The sequence below is a fragment of the Zeugodacus cucurbitae genome, chromosome 5 (assembly GCF_028554725.1).
Source record: "Zeugodacus cucurbitae isolate PBARC_wt_2022May chromosome 5, idZeuCucr1.2, whole genome shotgun sequence".
Taxonomy (NCBI): domain Eukaryota; kingdom Metazoa; phylum Arthropoda; class Insecta; order Diptera; family Tephritidae; genus Zeugodacus; species Zeugodacus cucurbitae.
In genome coordinates, this window is record NC_071670.1 from 74,326,195 (window position 1) to 74,350,755 (window position 24,561).

Consider the following 24,561-nt stretch of genomic DNA (forward strand, 5'->3'; position numbering starts at 1 on the left):
AACGCAAAGTTACCCAGAAAAATGTGATGAATATTCCAAAGGTTAAAACTCAAAAGTTAACCATAAAATATCAATTGTAAAGTTTTTATTTATTAAAACCAATGTTATAGATGTGATTTAGATCATCAAATGTATACTTTCTTTTTCAAGATTTTTTTTAATATGATGTTTTTTCATGGTCCAAAAAAATCATATATTTCACAACATCAACAGAATATAACTATTGTGCGCAGGAGCGCGCAGGTTAGCCACTTACACAAAATAAACTTTCAAATCTCCTTAATCGATAGAAAAAAAAATCAGATGCAATTAGATTAGATTCATGAGTAATTAGCATTTTAATCTACTGCAACTGCGTTGTTTGTTTGCTTGATTCGTTGCTTTGTTTTTTGCCTGCTTCGTTGTTTTGTTTGTTTTTTTGATTGTTCGGTTTGTTGCTTTGTTGTTATTTTTTGGAGTTGTCTCTCGTTATACAACAACAAATTCCAAGACAGGGTGATGGTACTAGGTCAGTATAGTAAAACCGAGAGAAGTGCAAACGGGTGAAAAAAATTAACAAAACACGAAATTTTGAAATGGCAAAAGAAATAAAATATTGTGATATTGCAGAAATTTATATTGACTGCAATAATGATGAAAATTTACTCTTAGGAATGATATCAACAAATTATAGTGAGTTATCAAGCAATGATTTAGAAGTGTTTAAAAAATGTATCAATAAACTTTTATCCCGCGTTTTAAACAAAAATGTCAAAAGTCAAGTCGTACCAAACAATTATTTTTAAATCAAAATGAAAGCTGGTTGTCAAACATTTATACATTATCTCTTAATTCTTTGGAATATTCTGATCCATGTTGCTCCAATGCAGCAACGCCTGGTTGTCCAATTAAATGTTTTGATGATTCTTCTTCGCCATCAAAAAGAATGAAGAATTAACAACTGCTGCTGCATACCACTTCAGCTGATATAATAACATCAGCTGCGAAAAAATAGAAAAAATGAACAAATGAAATTAACTCCAGAGAAAGCTCTTAGTCTTATACTTGATGCTTCGTTATCCAAACATCAATATGAAATATTGCGAAATAGTGCTAAGGAAATTAATTGTGATATTTTTCCACCATATAAAGAGGTATTTTTTGTGGATATTATCAGTTGTCAATTTTTTTTTTAGCTTCATCGGATCCTTTTATTAACGGTTTCAGAACAAATCCCAAAAATAAAACTTTAGAATTGGACGACGATGTTAAAAAATTAATTGTTGAATAAATAATTAATAATACATGATCATTTTTGAATATTTATTGGTTATGTTATATGGGAGGTGGGCGTAGTTGTGGGCGGATTTTAACAAATTTTTTTTTTCATCTAATTTGGCAATATGAGAGATGTGTGCCAAATTTCAAAGCCCTACCTCGATTCCTTCTATTTTTTGCCGCGGCTTGTATGAAGCGGCACCACTGTGTGGCGCTGTCCCACCGTCTTTAGAAAGCGCAAAATGGTGATAAAGTAACCTTTTTACGATGCTTTCTCTTCACACGTTTACTAAATTTTATTATTTTCTATTTGTACTTCAGTTTCCATTGATTTCAGACTCCGTTGGGAATTGCGCATTGTGTCACATACTCGTAAGGGCACCATTCGAGGAATCTGTTCGCATGTTTATATGATTGTTCGAATCGACACTTCTATTCGAATCAAGCAAGAAACATCAAATCTATTGATTCAAAATAACTGAGTCATGTAATGAAATTGTAAGCCAAATGCATTCTCTTAAAATACAATATGTTCATTTAGATTAATTTATATATTTAGCTTAAAATATCAACAAAAAAGGCGGTCTAACGCCCACTGTTCATTTACCAGAAAAATTGTCGTGATTGTTGTGATTTTCCCTACTTCACGATATTCAAACCCTTATCCTTTCGAATATAATCTCTTCTTACAATCACACATCATGTCGCTGTGTTATGAGACAAAAAGTATAGAGACCTTATTTGTTGGTAAATAACAAGTAGAACATTTCCAAGAAGTTAACCGACAAAAGCATAAATAAATTTCTCAACACAAGCTGTATTCAGCTCTTTCATTCGGCTGCCAGAAGTTCTGTACGATCTCATAATTTATTTAAGCTCAAAAAATTAGTATTCTCATTACCACTTTTATTTTAGCACAAATTCCACGTTTTATTTCCCTTTTATTGGCTTTGGTACGCAGCATTTCGAGAACTTGAAGGATCTGCAGTGGCGTGTTTCATCTTTTTATTTGCGAAGAAGTGCATATTATTTGAACATACTCGCATACAAGTATATCCACGTATACATGCCGTATGCTGGGCCAGAGGAAAATTCGGGGTATTTTCATTTACTTACTGTGGACTTGTGACTGCGCCGTGCCAAGTTGGCTAACGAAGGCAGTTCATGCCGGAAATTATTTTATGATTTATAAATTTTACGATTCGCGCACAGAAACCTCCCACGTACGTGCGCTCGGCCTCGGAGCAGCACACATCCAGCAAGCGGTGGTCAGCCATTGTCACTGTCAAGCGGCATTCGAGAAAAGAGTCGGCTACGCGAAGATACAAACGCAATCCACCCGCAGGCAAGTGTACAAAACACTCTCACACATACACACAAACATTCGCGCACAGATGAAGTAGCGCATGCAAATATATATGTGGCTGCTCGCCACCGGGTGAGTCCATCTATGCCTCAGTCGTGAGCACGCACAGTTACCTTTGTGTGTGTAGACTATTGCGCACATGTTCATACCAGAAGTCACTTTTTGCTTTTGTTTTATATTTCTGAATGCCCCAGACACTCGCTTGCATGTATAGACACACGCACACTTGAAATCACTTGTGCTTGTATGTGTGCGTTGGTCACGCAAGGGCGATAAAATAAAAAATGCAGCAAGCAAAGCCGTAAGCGAAAATAAAACGAACGAAGAAAGTGAAATTGAAAGTGAAGCAAAGTAAAAGGCGGCAAATGGGGTGAAGGCGAATTGAGATATCAGCATGTCCTCGCGTTTAAATAAATTTAATAGCGTTCGCTTTTTTGGTGCGCTTTCAGCACGAGCAGACACTGACCGTCTTTCTAAAATTAGAATTGTGTCAATAGACTCAGTACTCAGTGTACTATCACATATTGCCGACTATTGAGCTCAATTTACTGCAGTGGGTTATTGTAGCAAGCTCAAAATTCAGTAATATTCATATTGAATGTACTTCTCTTTCACTGCTGACCCACGAGCTAGTTAACGTGTTATATAGTATACCTTGGCCCCCTTCAAGCAAATTTCGCTGAAACACTGCACATGAATAATCATATGCGGGCCAACCATTTACATATGTAAATACTTTACAACAAAACAAAACAGCAACGTGCAGTGTTGACGCAGCGCCCACATGAACTCATTAAATGGAGCTTCCGAAGCGCCCCCGCCGCAATCGAGTGCTGACTCCGAACTGCATCCGCCGTGTATTATTAATCATTACAAGCCCAAAGCCCATCCTCTGTACCAGCACACGAACACATGACACACTCGCCACACTCCGCCCACTTCGAAAGTATTTTCGGCTCAATATTATCAAATTTGTATTGTGTCGGCATCAATTGGCAATTATTCGAAATTTACTGCAAATTCGAGCAACTGCAAATGCAAAGCTATCAAATTAGTTAAGCCCTCATAATTTGCACATGCATACATCTGTGTGGTGCAGTAAGTTTGGGGGTTTATTAATATGGAATAATTGCAAGTTCATAATGAATTTACAGAATTGGCCCAACAACAACTCATAGTTGCAACTGAATTAAATGGAAAGCAATAGTCGAACAAAATTAGTTGGTGGGAAAACATTTTAGAGTGCACAAAATAACGGGATGCTGAACACTTGCCATTTTCGGTGTTTATGTGTAGACGAATCAGCAACCCAAGTTAACACAATTTGGAACGCACACAACACATTTGAGATGAAAGTGGTGTAAAAAAACATTCTTAAATACATCACAACAACAATAACAAATATCAGCAATTTCTGAATACAAGTTAACTGCTCTCAAAAATTAGCTTCTCCACCTGCCCAAAGCTTCAGCCATTTGGTATTCTACTGTAAACAAATTTAATCTGTATTTGTTGTTAAAATGCTTGTAAAATATGCAAAAGACTACCAGTTATAAATTTTGAACTCCTTTGGGACTTAATTGATTTATTACACTGTGCTATTTTGTAACGCAATAAAACATGTTTGTTATTATTTAAAAGCATTTGATATTACAACAACTAACTTCGCTTTGAATGGTGAACTTATGTTATCGACAGACTTATTATCATCAATCGATAAAACTCATTCATAGTAAAGTCTGACGACCGGAGATTTATATTTCCAAAAATCTTTAAATTATAGGAGAGACGAAGTTAGAAGCAGGGATCTCATACTCAAAACAAACGATTAACCAAATTGTTGAATTAACAGTTATAGTAGAACAGTAATGCAAAGTAAAGTGAAAAGGAACTTATTTGATAGCAATTTTTAGATTAATGTTAAAATTAGGATTGATTTTGCCAACATTGAAATGTCTTCAAAAGATATACTCACTTAGCTTGTACGGCTAATTCTTGTGTTCGGCAACCAAATAGTGCTTCTACGATAGCCCATATCTGAACCGAAGACGAAAAGAGCAATTGACCTTCCAAAGTTCATGATAAAAAATAAACAAATCCAAAAACTATTTTGAATGCCCGTAAATTGAAGGTCGTCGGAATAGTTTATAATCTAATATTATTAAAGGAATGTATTAATAATTGCTAATAATAAAGAGGTAAACACTGAGGCTGCAAACATGTATGTCACTACCAAAATGTTAGAGATGAAAAAATTATAAAAATAAATGTCAGAAAATAAATAAATCAGACGAGCGCTATAATTGGCTTTCCATGATGACTATAATGAATAAATGAATATATTTTTTAAACTTTTTGAATTGTATGGATACAAATATAAGCAGCTATGAAGATATTTTCTCATAAACAATTAGGCTAATACCACAAACCTTATATAGCCTGATAGCATGAATTAAGAACAGTGTCGTTAAGAAATTTAAAATCAAACAGAAATCAAGTTAATAGTGTGAGCTTAAGCCACAACCCTTCTCCTCCTATCTGAACAGGTCTAACGCATTTAAAATAACTGGATTATGTCGCTCAAGTCGACGTCGATGTCGATACCTCAATTAAAGCTGCCACTGAAAATCCTATTACGCAACCATCTTCGTAAACATTGAGAACTCAAACGCACTCCTTTAGTCAGCTGCTCGGAGGGACTTTCTTTTCGTTGTTATTGTCGATGCAAATAGGCCAACTGTACCATTGAATGTTGCCACAAAATGCCACAATCATGCAAAATGACATCGGCCAGTCATTCGGCAGTTTTAAGAAAATTTAATCTGCAAAAATCCTGGGATGGGGATCCATGTGCCAGCGTTGGCACATCATGTGTGGAGCTGTCTGTCTACACGCACATGTGTACCTCCTCATTTATACTCGAACCCGAACTAAGTCTTCCGAAGCCATGGCGAATGAACAGCTGGGCATTACACACAACATACAAAGAAGTGAAATGTCAGGTGTTGTTTTTGGTTTTGTTGTTGTTATGGTGTGTTGTTGATGCTATGTCACTCTATTGTCAGTATTAAGGATATTAATATCTCTTGCCAACACGCTGCCGCTCACACAACCACAAGCACATTTCAGTAACCGAAGACAAACGTTCATGTGAGCGAGCTCACACTCACGCCCAGAAAAGGAAGGGATTCACTTAAGCCGTAAAATAATTAAAATTAAAAGGATATCGTTGCACTTTCATACTTAATGCTCGAAGCAAAGTGCGAAAGGTTAGTGGGAAAGCTACTTGTGTTTATGGGACCCTCAACATCTGCAATTTAATAGCGTTTTAAGGTTGCATATTTAAAATCGAAAGATGTACCGTTAGATGTGCCTAAGCCTGTGGCTGTGCACATGTCAAGGAGTTAGAGTAGTTTCTGTTACATACACATACGAATATACATGATTAGGAGACGGCAGGAAATGTGTTAGTTTGTCGAACAGCCTTCTTAGTACTTCCCGTTGAGATATCGTTATGAAATTTTCAACAAAAATCTAGAAAAATATTTTAAATATTTTATAAATAATATATTTCTATAATAATAAATTGGCCACATCGTGCATCTATATCTTATAGCTCCCTTAGCAACGTTCGGGAAAAGTTATAATAATTTTGTTATTTTCGGTTTTAAACTATTTAATTTTATTATAATAAAAGATATATTAATATATGGAGGGAAAAAAGGCGTGGTTCTAATTCACATTCTAATAAGACATTTCTATACATATATTTATATGTATACAGATTGTATGAAAAAGAAATCATCTCAAGTCAACAAGTAGAAATGTTTTAGCAAAACTCACGTGGAATCCGATGCAGACAGGGGATTAGAATGGTCTCTAAAACGCTGCCTTTCGATTTTACCTCAATAATATCGGTCGCAACAAAAAAATTGCCATAAAAAACAGTGTTTCTTGAATAAAAACTGTTTAATTTCAAATTATTTAAAATTTTGGACCAACGAATTGTATTTTCGGATCCGAATTGAAATCGCGCGATTTCCAAAACATGCCTGTATAATCAGATATTTAACAAAAAAAATTAAAACCCAGTAACGAAGGGCTATGTTCATATCTGAGAGATTTACCAAATTAGCCAAAAACACTGAAGCCCTCATGTTCTATATCTGGGGCCTTGAAAGGTTATAGCCACTTTCGGCAATTTTTACACAGGTGATGCCACACTTTAAATGTAGTATTTGTATCAGATGGACTTCAAAACTGTAGTGTAAATGTTGTAAACCAATTTTGCCAATTTTCAAACTGTAGTATTGGGTGGCAAAAAAAATTATGAACCGAATTTCGATGGAATTGGTCGAGTAGTTCCTGAGGTATGGTTTGAACCCATAGGTGGGCATCTCAGCTTTTCCGTACCACCTTTACGATAAAATTTAGGCTTTCTGGGTTTTTCCTTACTGAATTAAAGCACTTTTAGTAGTTTTCAACATAACATTGGTATGGGAAGTGGGCGTGGTTATAATCCGATTTCCTCCATTTTCATGCTGTATAATCAAGTGCTTAAAGGAGATGACTTCAGAAAATTTGGTTGATTTAGCTTTAGCAGTTTATGAGATATGCACAAAAAACATAAAAGGGCGTAGCCACGCCCACTTTCCCAAAAAAAATTATCCTAATATTCCCCTGCCTAATGTGTTCCTTGGTACCAAATTTTGTTTTCATAAATTTATGTATGGCTTAGTTATAGCACTTTTCAAGGCAAATTTGACCTTGAAGAAACAAGATTGCGTTAGAAGTATTCGCTGCACTGTGAAAATGAACATGTACTTACGTCTTCGATTCTATTTTTAGAAAGTTCCGTTAGATTTCCAAATAAAACTGTTTTACCATATAAAATCTTGATCCTTTTGGAGATAATGGCCTATGGGGGGAGCCACTGTGCAGTGTGTAGTGAATATAAGAAGAAATTCGGTAAAGATCTTGAGATACCTTTAAAGACAGCTGAAGTTTCAAATTTGAGACTTAATTTTTATATCGCAAGTGAAGTATATTTTATAGACTTCAATTTTATATCATTCTTTGGGTCAATTTAAATATATTGGAAATACTGTTCTCATATAAAGACAAGACAGTTATTAAGCAATGCGTGGACTTAAATGGTTTCCCAAAAGTCTATAATGGACGCGAATGTTACTAGCATTATTTTTCTGAAATTCTTTTTAAACCTCAGCTGGATAAAGTGAAAACTGGGTTGTTTTGGGCGATTTCCATGTAACTCCTTCAATCACGAATGCTCAGACGTAGGCTAATATACCGCATAAAATTTCTTTAAACACAGCAAATCGTAATCGATAAACTCATTTATCACAGAGTACAAATCCCTTCATAAATTTCTATGCTCAAAGTGTTAAGAAACGCGATAAGACAGCAAAATCTCCATGGAATGCTGCTGGCCATGGTGAGCAACAAACAGCATAATGGCAACAGCAAAATGCTAACAACATGTATACATTAATTTTTGGTAAGAACTCAAAATCATGCTCACCGCTGCGACGATGTCAGGCGGCGGCTATGTAAAATGTTATTTATTCGCTCTCGTAATGTCTTGCTGAAGCATGCTACGCCAGCGCTGCAGCTTCAAATAGGTTCTTTATTAGAGCTTTTGTTGTCATTAAATACACGCACACTTGCCTGCGAAACTCGGAGCTCGGCAGTTTCTTCACAATCAAGGAAAACACATCTACCCAACAGTCAACACGACAGCACCGAGGCTGGGGATAGAATAGGCCCTATAATAGGCAAGAGTGTACTCAAATATAATGTCTTTTCTGAGCTCATGAGCACCCGTAAACCTTATGGTTCGAAGTAATTTATTTCGTAGTTGCCAAATGTTCCCAAAACCAATAACCTCAAATTATCAAAAACTATATTTAGCCGTTCCTCAGAAGGCCAAGAACTAGATCACGACAGTCGCTCCAGTGTGTATCTGGACCAGTTGTGGTGTCAGTTCGTGCACATTCGTGCAGTGTACTCGGTTGGAAGTGACTGTGCAATCTTGTTCGAGCGATTCATTGTTGCGTATACGCCCTTGTGGCCCTCCTCTCGCTGTAGTCATCAGCAATTAGATTTCGCCAGTCACAGCGAATAACTCTGGTGACAACTGAGCAGTCCTGCGCTTATAACAATTTATGCTTTTGTGTATTTTGTGTATTTTTTGCACTCCCAGAGTGTTGCTGAAGTGACAGAATTTATGTACTTTCTTAAATATAAATTACTTCGGCGCGATAAGTGCTGCAGCGCTAAAGCAGGAAGACGAGCACAGCAAATAATTACTTGCACATATAAATCAACTACATGCGCTATTGGCCTTGCCCACTGATATTGTACATATCTATATTAAGTGGAACAATATGCAAGAAGCTTAATTTTCGATGGCTTTTTGGAGTTTCTGCCTTAACGTATTAGAAGACTGAAAACATTGTATTACATATACTATTTAAACAAGACTCAATTTCAGAACTCGCTAATTCTTCAATGCTTCAAATCACTTTCGGTTATTTAAAATTGCTGAACATCAACCAAAATGTCTTTGCCTCAGCTTCTTCGGATCTTCCCAAGATTTTTTCACAGCTCCCAAGTTAAAGTCCTGAGCAACAAAGTCGAAGGTAAATTTGCTTATATGAACTAACTTCGAGCTTTGCCAACGTACTGTCCAACGCCTGTTATTTCCACCTCCTGGAATCCTCATATGGCAGGCGTGCAACCATAATTTGAATGTGCCACATTTTACAGCCAGCATATGTCGCGGCTTATGGATTTACAGTTGTGTGGCCACCATAACTGGAACTGGAGTGCAACTGACCAGTTAGCCAATCAGCCATACAAATACGATGCACAGCTCTTAAAACAGCAACAGCACAACAACGAAACACTTTAACGGCATCCGCCTCATTGTTCAGTGCCCTGAAAAGCCTTGGACAGTGCGATTTTCGCAATGTTCAAATTTCTTGTTAACAGAGACAGTAGGTAGCCTGCTTCCCCGTAGCAACTATTTACCTCTGTTGATAACTGCTGGTTGTTTTTCTTTGTTTTTGTCTTCACGTTCTTCTCCTTTTACACACTTTAACTCGAGCACTGCAAAATCGTCTTTCCTTCGTTGCGGTGTCGTTCGTTTTGATTTCGACTTGTTTGCAAGCAATTTATTTATTGCCACATCATAAATCTCAGCATAAAGCCATTGTGGAAAAGAGCTGTTAATGTTCTTTAATGCTCGTGTTGCCGTACTCTCAACGCACTGGCTGCAGATGGTTCTTATTGTTGCTGGGTTGTTATCATGTTGCCACTTCTGCTCTCTTTGCTGCAGTCCTATCTCCGATTTTTCTTCCGTTCTGTTCTCAGCTTTCGGCTATTGCCCGCACGATTCGCGCCAGACTAAATGTCCCTCGAAATAATTTATGAAATTTTTAACTTAATGATCGCAACAAAGTGGCGGAGCTATAAAGCAAGTGCAATGCCGCCCATAATCATATGGATGCAGATGAGAAATAACAACACCGTAGTTGACTCCGATCAGATATTAATGTTGCAAGCAGACTTTCAGTTGGCTGCTCATTGAAAACCCTGAGACATGGGATTGCAATCAGAGGTATGTATGTATGTAATTGGCTTTGAACCGTTTAGCCGGTTATAGCCGAATCGATGAGAGCCCGCCACTCCTCTCTTTCCTTCGCTGTCTCGCGGCAGTTGGAAATTCCAAGTGTAACCAGGTCGCTCTCCACCTGGTCCCTCCAACGGAGTGGAGGCCTTCCCCTTCCTCGGCTTCCTCCGGCGAGTACTGCATCGAACACTTTCAGAGCTGGAGTGTTTTCGTCCATTCGGACAACATGACCTAGCCAACGTAGCCGCTGTCTTTTTATTCGCTGAACTATGTCAATGTCGTTGTATAACTCGTCAACGGTATTCGCCGTTGCCAATGTTCTGAGGACCATAAATCTTGCGAAAAATTGTCCTCTCGAAAACTCCTAGTGTCGTCTCATCATCCATAAAGCAGGACGGGAATGATAAGCGACTTGTAGAGTTTGATTTTGGTTCGCCGAGAGAGGACTTTACTTTTCACTTGCCTACTCAGTCCAAAGTAGCACCTGTTGGCAAGAGTGATTCTGCGCTGGATTTCGAGGCTGCAATCAGAGGTAGTTACCAGAAAATCACAATCACCTTTCGATAACTATTACTATTTGGCCCAAATCATGTCATTTGTGCCAATGTCTAAAGTAAGCATTAATTATCACTAATTAGACGATGACAGAAATCAAACATAAATATTTGTGTGAACATATTTATCCAAACAACTCCTCCTATGTGCTGTAATGTATATCCTGATTAAATATGAGTCTGTTAATGTCTTAATCCCTTACCAACGGCTGATAGATTAATTGAGCTTTTTTGTTAATCAGACATATCTTCGGAGGTTTGACATTACTTATACTCGAAAAAGATTCGTCGGCATTTAAGACGGCGCATGCACATTTGAAAGTATGTTTGTACCTATATATTTCACCGCGTGTTCGCTGTCATGTTGCATGGTACGAGAAAGTTCTGAAAATTGCGACTCGAAGGTGCAATAAACTTAACGACATATCATTTGAGATTCTGCTAATGCCAGTGCGTCAGCGCTAATGGAAGTGACACGAGCTGAACAACAAAAAGTAAACACAAACAAAAACAAAAACGAAAGCGAAAGCGAACAAACAGAAATCAACTTCGAACAAAATGCATTTCAGTTAATGGCGAATTAACTTAATTAGTGTCTAACGCGCAACCGCCACCAATAACAACAACAAATATGCTCAATTCCTGCAACCACTAGCAATGACAGTGGCAGTACAATAGCAGAAGTGAAATTATTAGAAAAACCACAAAAGTTGATTCATTAAAATGGCGGGCGGGAAAACGGGCATAAAAGCGTTATTGCAGTCACGTTTGACATGTCATTTCTTTCAATTTGGTCGCACACTCCAAGGAGCGCACAACCAACAGGCCAAACAACCGCACGGTTGGTCGCTTAAGCCCAACTGCCCATATAACTGTGTCACCTCTTTTTGCCGTCTAAGAGATGAATTTCAATCAGGGCCTGAAAGATTATGACATGAATGGAGGATGATTCCATTTTCTCCCTCTCATCAGCACATCAAAGCGTTCGTTCAGGGCCAAATAAAGGAGAAAGTTTTGAAAATAAAAACCGACAAACAGACAAACTGACAACCGACGTACAAACAAGCAGGCGGGCAGAGAAATAATAAATGAATAAAAAATGGAATGGAAAAGAACATTAAAGAGAGCAGTTAATTAAAATAGTAATTAAGAGTGACAGGTGCATTCGTTTCCCTCATTTCGACAGGCAAATAATTTGTGCGACTCTTCCACTGCCCGTCAGACACAAAGTAACGAGCTCGACGGCCGCGACAACAACAACAACAGCAACTGAAAACAAAATGCTTTTGGATACAAGTTTTCCTTTGGCAACAAGTGTTTGTTGACTTTTATGTATGGCTGGGTCCGGGAGGTACGGCAGCAAGCAGCAGGGCTATAATAATTTCTCTGAAGTGGGTCATACTGAGCCATGCTGAAAGATGACTACCAGCAAACTGTCACGAAATTGGTTTCAGAGAAGGTATAACTATATCGAATGCAAAGTTTCATTGAATTTCAAAAGTATATTTAGAACAAAATAGCAAAACCTTGCCAGATAGTTCCTATTTTTAAATTTTCAGAGTTGTTAGTTTCCTAATCCCCATTTTGCACAGTTGCTTTGCGTTTTGCCAGTGATATGCCCCGTTAAGATCAATGAATTTCCTTCAGTTAAATAATCCATCCGCCATTTATAGATGGATCACCATTACGAATTTCTTCTCAACACAACACAAAACGTTGATGCCAGTTGGATGTGATGAATCACTCGCCAATCGCTACATATTCCTACCGGGAGGAAATATGAGAACGCATGCAATATATGCATCTATATGTGACCTACTGTAACAAATTCGTGCAACATTCTTGCATCCATATTCATTTTCTAAAGCTCGCTATTAATGTTTCCATTTGTTTGCGCTGTGCGAGGTTCCAATTATTTGTCTGTCCCTTCCAATTAAGCCCACATACAGCCCCATAGCCATGTCATGCTCCGGCTCTTGGAGGTGTGAAAATTTATCTTCGATACATTCAAAATAAATTACACGGCTAGTACATGTGTATGGATGTGTATGCCTGTTCACATACACAATGTATGAATTTATGCTGTCAGCAATAAACACCCAAACGCAGGCGCTTAACGCCTTTAAAGGGAATTTTTTCCTTGCTGTATGACAAAAAAGGCAAAATGTTGAAAAGAAATTATGCTGCAATATCGCACCTTCAAAATAAATAACACAATATTGGGAAAATAAAGGCGTAATTCCCAGAGACCCTAAAATTTATGGTCGCCATGCGAACTGTGGGAATTTCAGTCGAGATGCCCATAAATCCAGTAAAGTACTGCACGCTTGAGTAATCAGAAGCCAAATTAAAATGGAGAAAGTACTTACAAAATCTATGTGCTGCTCAATCAGATTGCCAGTTGCCTCCTTTGTTCCCCTTAAGGGGTTATATACAGTTAGACGGCCGAAAAAAAGTGAATTTTCCAGAATGTTTTCTGAGAAAACTTTTTAATTTATTGATCCAAAAATTTATACACATATTATGGTATCTTTTAACTGTATTTTAAGACTTAGTACTAGTAAAAATATTTATTTGAAAAAGAGCTACAGCTGATCTCCAGGAGCTCCTCTCAAAAAAGACGTTTTGCGGTGACCACTATATCTCGGAACTGGATCATCCGAAATTAAAAAACCAAGCAGATTTCGTTAAAATAATCTTAAATCTAGTAATTAATCGAAGGAATAAGCAAAATAAAATTTTTTGACAAAATGGCGGTTTCTCAAAAAAAAAATCGATTCTTCACCGAAATTTCGGCCTTAAATTGTTTATAAAAAAAAAAATATTTATCGGAGAGAAAAAATCTTCGATTAATTACTAAAAAATATATTTAAGAAGGTCGTGTTAAAATTTGAGACTAATCGGTCTAGCCGTTTTCGAGTAATGTTGGTCACCGACTTTGAAAACACCATTTTGAGAAAAACGCGTTTAAAGTTTGGACCTTGTACTTCCAAGCACTCTAAAACGCCTTTTCAAATTTTTCATTTGCTTGTAACTTTGAAAATATTCACCGGAACGATATGAAATTTTCTGCGTGTATTCTTAAATATATGTACATTAAGAAAATGAAATAAAAAAAAACGATTTTTTGAAAATTTTAACTGTATATAACCCTTAAATCTTCGGGAAATACTTCATGGTAATACAACTCCATTGAGATTTTGTTTCCCTTACATATGGAAAAAGTTTGGATAATGCCAACCCTTAAACAAAATCCTTCTAAAAGTCAGTTAGGATTCTTGTTAAATCATATTAATTCCAGCACTCGCTTAACCAAATCAATGATAAACGACGACTTGTTTTTGGTTTTTATTCAGGATTCTGCTTACGAAAAAGGTCACTCATACGCAGCGGCTTTTTGTTCTGATACATCAGCGTATAAGGTAGCTGTTCAATGGCGAGCAGCCTCGTGCAATACATAAACATTGGACAAAGCCAAAACGAAGCAAAATAAAGCCGAATAACTGGGTAACGGTGATTTCGAATTTGTTTTCGTTTCATTAAAAATTGATTGCGTTGTTTCACATTGAGTAAATATTTGCGACATGGCTCCCAAACTGCACTGGCAAATAAACTACGCATACAATAAGAAAATCGAGCGCAGGCCAGCTCTCTACACACAAGAATCATACATATGTTCCACAAGCATAGTACAAGAATGATCCTAGTACGTCTTGCGTGTGAATTTTTTATACAATTTTTATACAATACTCAGCAGATCCGACAGACATTCTGCATACTCAATCACCCACATAAAAAACAATATAGAAAATTCTCAACAAGTATTTGCTGATCAGATGTTAAAGAACCCGAATCCTCCATACAAGCTATTTTCCATTTGGAAACGGAAGATTTATGAATTTAAATGACTATTAATCTATTATTTATTCAATATACAGCTTTAGTAAGCTGTACGTCGCATTGTATATGGCGTCATACTAAATAAACTACTCATATCATTTTGTAATTGCTTGAGTATGACACCAGAAAAAGTCTTTTAAGTCTTATTCCAGGAATCTGAACAAGTGAATAGTTTGGTGCTGATATTGTAACCAATCACACGCATTTTTGGTTTCCTCAATTCCGTTCCGGTAATAAGAGTGACTCGCCAGAAGTTCCGGGAGATTGGATGGGAAGTTCTACCTTAGAGTCCGAACATGACCCCAGAGTCGTCTTAAGAAGCTTGGGAAAAGCAACTATGGGACGAGGTTTTCTATAGTTTTTGTGTAAAAGTGACTGGTTTTGTTTTTTTGGAAAGACATGTTTAAGGTTATGTCAAACAGATTGCACTACATTTACAACGTGATAACAAATATTTGGTTTGGTCGTTCCTTCCAACTAACTTGAGAGACTTGGCCCACAGGAACGATACTATATACTATATGAAACCAATAAAAACAATTGTAATATTCAGAACGTAGACAATAATAAGAGATGTATCGAATCACATTACTCAAATAATAGCAAGCTTACTTTGTAAGTTGTTTCACAACGCTGGCGATGCTGGCTGTGAAGCCACAACTTCATAGCAGGGAGAATGTCTACTCTATCCAAATTAGTATAATTCGCCGATCTTATAAGGCACACATACATATGCGACTTTTCCCGGCAAAATACGACCGATGACGGGCACAATGAAATATTTAGTGGAGTTCCGCCCTTTCTAAAGAATAGAGCTTAAATTCACGCAGTAATTGCAGCTTGTTGCGCACTTATTATACACTTTCACATAGAATGGTTCGACGCCCACGAACACTTGTTTCGATTCACTCGTTAAACGCGACACTTCCGACGCACAGCTGAACCATTAACCCACGGATAGGATCTTAATCGGCAACATTTATAATAATTCCACCAATTTTATTGGCACTCGCTCAATTTGCTAAAGGCAAGGGCGGCTGTACGAAATTACTTTTATATTCTCTACTATTTCCCATTAGACGAAATGGTGTGGAATTCTGCGAACTGAAGTGATGAAGGGCCATTAACATTATGCCTTTTATTTTGATTTCTTTGCATAGCACACATGGCACAACACACGACACAGAACAGGCAACACAGCGATTTAGATGAAAACGGAAATTCCGGGAATGGTACGATTTCTAGCACGCGATTGTATCGACACAAATCCGCATTAAGCTCTGAATGAAATACACGCGGACACTCGAAAAGCACACGCCCGCACAAACTTGTTCTCGTACGTTTATATATTTTATATTTCTAAATTTCTGCTTATTATCGCGGCTATGTTTTCTATTTTGTCACCGCTTGTCGCATTCAACTGATTTCTGTATTTGTTGTTGTTGTTGATCTTATCATTTACTATTTAGTTTTACCCCGGATTCATAGCTATTCAGCGGAAAATCCGCTTTAACACGCACACACACCAACACGCGCGGCTTCCGCCCGAGATCGCGGCTATTGTATCGTGGCGAAGCGAAACAGCCGACTCACATGGCGTATGAGTGACACTTAATTTCAGCCGGCGGAGACCATTTATCATACAGCATAGCCGCACGCTGCCACCGCAAGTGGTGCATAGCTGTCGAATCACAAAATATTGCGATGCCTAAAAAAATAATCCTTCACGATCTGAATTTGAGCCGTTTGATGTTGACAGCTTCACACCGAACGCTTACGGTTTTATACACAGGATTATTCCAAAATTGCTTAGATATTTCTTATATGTATCACTAATTCTTGAAGCACATATGCACATAAGTGCGATTTACCTCTTTCGAGAACCGTACGAAACACTTGCGAGTATCCTTAGTCGGCAGCGTTTTCCCGCCTTATCGAAAGCAAACACGTAATCGCTTAGAATTCCGACGTCAACTAGTCTCGCGCGCTGTCCACAAACTGGTGTGCTGTTTTCTTCTTTTGAGCGCTTTCGCATAGCCTGTGTCGGCATGCCTCGTGCTCCGAAGTGTCAACAAACTATTACCAGCCCCAACGTCCTTTGCCTTCACTCCACAGTGAACTCGTTTCGCCTCAACGTACGCGAACTCAAAAGCTCCCAACTCTTATACACACCGCCGCTGAGCGCATGTCCCATCAATTCTACGCCCTCTCTCTTTGACTGCGCTCCACTATCGCCCGCATACCTGATATCCTGGCAAAGACTTGGCCAATTCATATAAAATTGCAGTCGCACAGTAAAACCTGCTCAGTCACAGTTTGTAAAGCTTCACGCGGAAACACAACCATTTCGGTTATGCCATCAGGCACGAAAGCATTGTTGACTCGTGCGTGTAGTACACGTTTATGTCGGTGAAGTTTCGTAATATTTCGTTGCCACCACTTTTGACTTTGACCATACAGTGTCATTAATCATAACCCCCTCCCCGTGTGTCGAATATTTGCTGGTGGACCTTTGTTATGTCTATACACCCTAGTCTTCGTATATTGTTTATTCTTACTGATGTAAGATTTTCTTATGTTTTACAAGTACAATACATTATCGCTTGATTTGAGTTGATTGGAAAGGCAAATAGCTGATTAAAGCACGTATGAACACGCTTTGTGTATCGAAATTTGCGGTTTTGTTTATCATAAAAGCGAATTGCTTGCACTTTCCATGCTCTAAGGCTTTGATTTGTTTGCAATTTTCGCAGTTTTCCCCGTACTTCACGAGAGTGTAACAAAAGATTCTTGAAGTGCTTTTAAAATATATTTTAGCCAGATCCAAGTTCTCTGCCCAAGTTCTCTACAATTTGAAAAGGGAAGCGAGGCTGTGTGCTTCTCCACCATCTTTCAAATGTTGAACAAAACTCCAAAAATACACCAATGCCAAATTTATTAGAACATTATAAGGTAGGTCATACATTCGCTTCCAAATTAGACTTTAAACTCTGCAGCATATTTTGTTTTTTCTTCTCCGCAAAATTTTTGAACACATTATTAAGAGTATATGAAATATTAAATAATTCCTTGAAACCAGACACAATGTGGCTGATATTCTCTTGTCTATTACCTTTTAGCTCTTGTTTCTTGCAAATAAACTGGGTCAGTTTGCGAGCCAAATTTAGTTCCTTGCACTTCAATGAGGCTGGTGCCAGGCAAACCGACAGCAACGACAATATCTTTATGGTTTTTATGAGAGTAGTCACGTAACAAAATAAAGAAACGCAGATAGATTCAACAAGACCTGAATAAAGTTAAAATAAATTAATTATGAAATGACGTGAGTGAAGAGACGATGTGACTAATCCCAGTAGAATCAAAAATATTTCGTTTTTCATTTCCAAAATGATGTGCAATTACTTTCATTGTTTTATACACATTTTGAACAAGAAAATGGTCCATGAGAAAGTAATTCTATCTTAATTCACGCACCCATAGCTTTGTTGGATATGCCTAAGCCCAGCTACCCAGAAGCCAACCTCCATTTAGAGTAATCAATCAGGATCAATTAGATATCGTATTTTGATACACTGTTAAATCGAGGTTGCAATGATTTTTTTTGGTAAGTTTAGTTTACTTGGCAAACTTTCAAAGATGAATCGAAAGTTTTTAATAATTAAAGATTCCAGATACTATTTCTAATCACTCTAAGTCTTTAGCTGATCTTAACTATGTAAATTAATATATGGAGGACAGACTCCACTCTACACAGATATTGGATGTAAGGACAATGAACTGACTCAATCTGGTCGCCGACCAACCGCCGCGGCTCATGCATGTGTATGCGGGTGATATGAAAACAAAGTTAATCCTGTTGTAAAAGCGGAACAAAAGTTGGAAACCAAAATAGTGCCATAGTTTGTACAAGAGCCAAAACCAGGACCTCCGCATCGTCTACAGCACGCGAGTTCAACTGGTGAACACTGCACTTTAAGTGATTTCATGAAAATTTCAAACTTTTAGCCGTTGAACCCGAGAAGCCAGCAGTGCACAGAAGTTCATTGGAGTTCGCAGACAACGCTACAATGGAAAAACATTCTGGCCACATGAAGAACAACATGGTGGCGCTCGCCGAGCGGCTGAGCGGAAAATACTACATCAGTTCGATGGTGATGCACTACAAATGTACGAGTGCTCCGGCCTGAGTGTTGTGATAGTAGTTTTTAATTGCGACTAACAATGGTGAGTTGGCGAACTCATACATGAACATTGCGAACGAGGAAGGGGAATCTACAACTGTGTTCGCACGCCAGTATATGTATATCCTTGGAAGTCTGCCAGATAACAGCGGAGTTCATTAGTACGAGTGAAGTGCATTCAAAGCCGACGGTGATAAGCGAAACCAATGGGAGTTTCTACAAGTTATCATAAAAGTATAATTTACGAGACATATTTAAACAAGTTTCTGTTTGGCAGAACACATCTAAGCAGATGCGAATCAGACGGACAATAGCATTTAATCAAAATAATGGCACGCCGCCTGAAGTGTAACTAATTGTGCTCTCAACATGCCTTTAGTGTTTGTTTTCTCAGTGTTTAAGACCATTCAATGCCTAGAGGTCAATATGTCCGTTGGCGTCGAATTTCATGTCTGACAAGTATTTGGTCTAATTGATATAATACAAGGCTTTATCTGCACACAATGCAATGCTTTCATTTGCTTTCATTTTATTGTCTGCCTGTCCCACGCGATACAGAAGTGGGTAACGTATATGGCCATTACACTTCCTGTGGTACTTTCCTGCTCCTTGTTGCTTTCGGGCGAGCATGTGTCAAAGTTTTCCAGCCCAATTTACTCAATTAAGTTAGCACTTTGTTCACCTGACTAGAATACATGATCGAATTAATAAAAAGTGTGCGCATTGCCTCCGACGCTGCGGCTGGGCTCTGATGCGGCTGACACAAATCCGAAAAACAAATAAAGACGTAAATCAACTGCCACCGAGGCAGAAGAGAAATTTGTTTGCAAAAGTCATAGAGCGTCAAAAAATAATAGAAGTACGGTTTTGGGATGAGGAAACGCGCGGGAGAAGAATGTTTTTCTCTGGTTTCATGAGCTCACTGGAGATCACAAAAAGTAGAAGCGGCTAGGAATATTTACAAAAGAGGGGTATCGATAGTCCTCGTGAGTTGAGCAGAAACTTTTCAACATAAAGCAAGCAAACACATGCCTGTTTGCAAAAATCCGAAAACTTTGTTTGAGGACTAAATGGCACGGGCTGGTGCACTTATCTATATGTATAAACACGTAAGAATGGATTTATACATACGTAAGCCATAAGTAACAAAACACATGTGAGCAATATACATATGGGTAATAGGAAATAAAATAGGAAAGTACACATAAGTGCCAAGGTCTCAGTCATGATGTCTTAAAGAAACCCTCGAAATATTTGCTTGCTGTCCAATTGCTGAATTCCCGTAGATACTTAAATATTCCGAATTAAATGACATCTCAAAAATAAACGGAGTTATTCCTTCAAAAAAGTTTGGGTGATTTGTCCAATAATGTAAGGGTCAAGTGAAAGACACTGCCGAGACTCCATTTCAGATATAGCCACTTCAATTTGAATAAGAAATTCGATTTTGATCTTATGAGCAATATGCGAAGATCGGAATCAATGACAACCTGACTTGAAAGACTGCTTACCCACATCAGATGTACCAAACAGACCCAGTACAGCTACTAACTTCCAAAATGCTTGAATTATCGTTAAAAGTCAACTAAAAATGACGTTGCAAGAGAAGTAGTCCTACACGAATATAGCTTAGCTTGCTTCGAAAGTGAAATGCCCCATAAACTCGATCATATGTATGTTTATGTATGTGTGTGCGTGTGTGGAAATCGATTCATACTTCTGTCCTTTATGTACGGTCGAAGATTTCCATTGTAGGTCAGAAGAAACCAACATTGCCACATTCTTACCAAAGGAGAAAAGTAGAAACCGCAAGCTTGCACGTAGCCAAATATATCCGCAGCACACACACACTCACACAATCGCACAGAGTGTCGCCTAAATACAAAAGCAACGCACGTCTCGTGGAGAACAGTTGGCGCAGCTTGTTTTGCTTGTTCATTTGCCTTGCTTGACTGCCAGTCTCTCTGCTTCTAGCTGCCGTTACTGTGCTGCACGTTCATAGCCTTGTACTCCGATCCTTTTGCCCTTTCGACGAGCGTGCCGCCGCATTTTGCTTTGTGCAATGCCATTCTGCCATTTGTGGCATGAACGCTTGGCGATGACCACGCACGTCTGAAGTGTATCCTTAAATCGCACAAAAAATGATAATTAGAGTCCACTCTGGCGCGCAGCGTGCATTTTGATCATTTATTTTGTCCTCAATTAATTAAACAGTTTTTGGCACACACCAGCACACATTCTCATAGGTAAGTTTTACTTGGTCTTCATAGCGACTTCATGCGGCTGCTGGATGTGTGTTCCGCCTACTCAAAGCGACGTTTAAGCGCTCTCATTTCTGCATTTTATTGCCACATGTGTCCGTTGTGTTAGCGACAAGACACTCGAATACCCCTCATCGAAAATGTCGTAGAAGTCGTTCTAACTTGCTGGGCACAAAATGGTCGGAATTGCTTTCAAATTATAAAGAAGGTGTCAGGCCAGAATGGTAAACTCGGAACTGGTCTTCGAAGACGGACGAAACAATGCGTTGTGCGACTAGATGCGGGTGTTTCCTAAAGTCCCGCCATTATCAGGTGGTAGCAACTGCTTCAACTTCTTACACACTTCCAAAAAAGAATATGCTCCGCGAAGTACGTGTGTCTGAGTCTTCGCAAAATGAATTGTTAATGAACAACCTTTTAATTGCGTTTATGTCGAGCATCGTAAAATGGAGTGAATGACTTCAGGCATTTAATTGTACTTTACAAATCCCTTCTTCTTATTACTATTATAGTGTTGTTGTTACTTCTGTTAACAAAACGCCAAAACTGAAACAGTGCCTCATCATGCCTCTATAGCCAATTCTACCTAATTTGTCTGTCAATTAACTTGGACAGGAATACCTCGTGTGCTACAAAAACAACTCAGGTGAGGAATTTCGGACTGCTGACGCAATAATTCTTATTTTTTCTTTATGCAGTTCCGCAAGATGTCGCAATACAAATACGGCCCTGCGGCCGTACAAATATTCAATGACGAAACTTTGGCCTATTCGCTTCCGCTATTACACCTACACTTCCGGTCCGTTGCAAATATAAACAATTTGTACAAAGTTTTCCGGTCATAAAGGAGGATCCGTTCCAGCAGTGGAAAACTCAAACCGAAAAGTAACCAGCGTGAGCCGCACTCAATTCAGAGCTCAAAACGGTCTACTACTATTTGTAACAGATAAACTTGCCGGCGGCAAAGTTTGCGGCCAATTCCGTCCGCTTTCGCCCTGGCCCAGTCACCGCTGCATCTGTTGCTTTTTGGTTTCCATTTTATGCACTCTGCTTGCGAAAGATTCCGATTGTATTTATGTACATTTTTTATCAGTTTCTTGAGAAAGTTTTCGCTTGCAGCTGTCGGCGTTTTTTTCGGTTGTTGCCTTTTATTTTGCTCCAATAATGTTTGAGCGTCTTGTGGCATTCTTCTCATATTTGCTGTGGCCTTTGTTTCAACCCACAGCAGCTAATTAAATAACAAATTGTTAGCATTTACTTTGGAACTTCTGCTTAAACCGAAGCCAACTTTCACTTGGCGAATTTCTCCACGATTCTTCCTCCATTTTCGCTGTTGGCCGTTCGCTGTACGCCGTACGTTTCTATTAAATCGCCATTTGTTTGCGTCTCGCTTCCGAGGTGTAACATAATGTTAACGCTTCGTTGTGCCGTTATTAGCTTTAAAAACTTAGCTCTGGCTTAGGTGAGAAAATTTGCAGCATCCTTCAAGGCGCACCGTTAATCAGCATGCGGAGCGCGTTGCTCTTTTTCCCAACAACAGTCACTACCGACTCATTCATTACCGTGATGAACCACCTGCGTGCTGCGTAGTGCGCTGATTGCCAGCAAGGCGCGGCTCCCCGAATCGCCTTGCCGCGTCTTGCAGTTGGTGACCCCTGAGCACACTGCGCTCTGTTCCCTATTATTTATGTTTGCATTGTTGCGGCCGACTGCACGAGCGCACCGCGTTTATTTGGTATGCACTTGAAAAAAGCGCAATAAGCGCCGCTGCAGCCAGAAGTGTGCCTGCGAGTGCGGCAAAGTGGCTGGAATGGAGCAGCGAGCAAAAGTGCAAGTACACCAGTCACGATTATTTATGGAGTCCATTTTCATTTTGCATAATATCTCGCGTGAAGTTAAACTGAAACATTTTACTCGCAGTTGAACGAATTTAAAAAAAGGTAAAGAAAATATATCCAATTCTTTAGATATATTTCATAAATAAAAATACATTTTTTGGAGAGTCTATGGCCCCAACGAAGTGGAAGGTTCAGTTGCATCACAAAGATGTCAGGCCGTTTCAGGCGCCAAGTCTATTTAAAAAAAACTCATAACGAGTTATGATTTCCAAGCAGCGTGCCTTGCCATTCAGAAAAGGTTTTTGAAAGCGGTTCATCAATCGACCAATCCCAATTTTACTGCGAAAGAACATTATAAAGTTAGTTCAACGATGTCAATCCTTGGTATAGTTATTATTTTACTGCTTTCTATATGCCCATCTTTTAATTTAGGTACGGTAGAGAAAATGCATAAGTTTGTACATAAACACCTCCATATATATAATGGTCTAATTTTCTGAAAATAAGAATAACTATTTTATTGGAAATAATTGAAGCCAAATTCGCCGTGTAGCGCTACAAGAAGACCGTCGTTGCTCACGGTCGTGTGGCTTCAATGCAAATTCATTTGGCAACATTTATTGCTAAATTTTCGCAAAAACAACAAACCTATAATTCTAGATCCTTGAAGGCGTATGTTTAAAGTTCACCACCCGACAACCATATGTCTTTCCCCATCTACCCTGAGCACATATAGTAAATGTACACTGAGGTGCAGAGCTGCAGACACGCAAAAGAAAGATTTGGTAAATTAAAAAAATTATGAAAATCGGCCAAAGCTGAAAAAACGGTTCCCACGAATGGAAAGTGAGAAACTTCGTCTTTTATTTTAACCGTTCTTTGATCTAAACACTAAGACGTTGTGTGTAATTCTATCTATGAACCAATATAATTGTCCAGATGGTTGTTTTACTTTCTCGCGAAACGCAGCTGCACCCCTCTTAGGGGTCTATGCTACTGTTCCTCACTGTAAATAAATATATACAAATCACACGCTCGTATGGGGTCGCGAATGTCTGTGCTTCCTGCCGCACATAATTTGTGCAGACATTTATTTTCAACTTGGCAGCACTGATTGCACTATTTCACCCGCCACGGAGCCGAGAGCGTTTGCGTGGCTTGGCGGCAACTACACGCGACGCCTCACGCTTACTTTCCCGCGCTTATTCCGATGCATATTGCATTATTACTTCAGTTATGTGTGGGTACCTGAATGCACTTAAATAACCATGGTTAGTGGGTAATCGGGGGCACGTTCGGGAAGCAGCCACACCAGCGCAAAACGCACAACTCGCGCACACACCAAGTTACGGCATGGCCGGGAAATCTGCTGCCTCATCAGCGGCGGATCAGCTCATGCGCGCGGCCTACAAATTCTACTCCGAAAGGCAGCAGGAAGTGAAGCGACAAAACAGCCGACGCTGCAAACTTTACTCTGAATTTGTGTGAAATTTTGGCGCGATTTGTAATTATTTTGGCTTCTTTTAGTTGCAGACGTGCATCCTGTGCTC

At 38.8% G+C, this 24,561-nt stretch overlaps 1 protein-coding gene across 2 annotated transcripts in view; it reads right to left on the reverse strand.

Moving 5' to 3' along the window:
* Positions 1–16,698, reverse strand: part of LOC105212812 (teneurin-a) — a 224,497-nt gene extending 207,799 nt beyond the window's left edge. The window contains exon 1 of one of the 2 annotated variants that reach the window (XM_011185098.3): positions 15,344–16,698. The gene's annotated coding sequence lies outside the window, so the exon portion shown is untranslated. The remainder of the gene's footprint in view (positions 1–15,343) is intronic. The other variant, XM_011185099.3, reaches the window with a different exon arrangement.
* Positions 16,699–24,561: the final 7,863 nt, after the last annotated feature.